Here is a 1,095-nt window from a genome sequence, read left to right as displayed (position 1 = left end):
ACGTCCTGCGTAACAAGAGGACTATAAAGGCGTGTATCAGGTACGAAACGAATCATGTGTTGGATTGTAGATAGTCAAGATGGAATTTATACCTCATATATATATATATTATCACTTATATTAGAAATGGTATTATCAATTAGATTAGAAAGTATTCTTATAAAATATAAATTCTACGTATACATTCACTCATTTAACAATAGATTTTATCTATTTGTCTTTTCTGAGATCTTAATCATTATATGTGTGTGTATGTGGTGGAGCTAAAAAATCTTTCAGTTTATTCCACAAACTGCGGATTGATCGAATGATAGAATGGTCGATGCGTTGTATTTCATATACTAATGAACATTAATTAGTTAATCACACCCAAAATTTCATGTGATAAAATGTGATTATACATATCAAAGTATGTATCATAGTATTTTTTTTTTGTTTGACTAATCATATTCAACTCTTGCAGTCGTTCATATATTTATCTATTTGAATTGAACTGTGGCACCTGAGACACTTTCATTACACGACCAACATAAAACTTGGGCAGTAAAAAGACAGCAAGACAGCTTAAAGGCATCAACATGCAATTTAGAAATTTCATGCGTGAAATGAAATAATAAAAATGAAAAGTTCAAGGCACTAACGTGCAACAGCTCAAAGATAGGGAATTGCACAAATCAAATAGAGCTCTTGAGATTAATTACCTGTTCGCACCTAGACAAAGTTTAACAGATGCAGAGATTGGAAATATTAAGGATGGTTAATAATCTGTCACTTTCATTTGCACTCTGTTTTCACCCTACTTTCCACGACGTGTTTTACAGCAGGTCTTAGTCTAATGTATAGGGTTGTTATGCTTGTATTTTCATTCTTTTATTTTCACTCTTATTTTTCCATTTCCAAGTCTGTATAAAAGGATGATAAGGCATCAGTTCAATACAAGGATGAATTTTTACAGATAATCTCTTCTCTTTACTTGTTATGGTATCAGAGCGATATCTCTGAGTTCCGCTGTTTCTTCTTCTTCCTTGTTTCTACTTGCCTTCTTCTTCTTTACCATGGCCGATTCCACTGCTTCTCAAGCTTCTGTTTCTTCCG

This window comes from Tarenaya hassleriana, unplaced genomic scaffold (assembly GCF_000463585.1).
Source record: "Tarenaya hassleriana unplaced genomic scaffold, ASM46358v1 Cleome1, whole genome shotgun sequence".
In the NCBI taxonomy this organism is placed as follows: domain Eukaryota; kingdom Viridiplantae; phylum Streptophyta; class Magnoliopsida; order Brassicales; family Cleomaceae; genus Tarenaya; species Tarenaya hassleriana.
Note: the sequence above shows the minus strand (reverse complement) of the source record.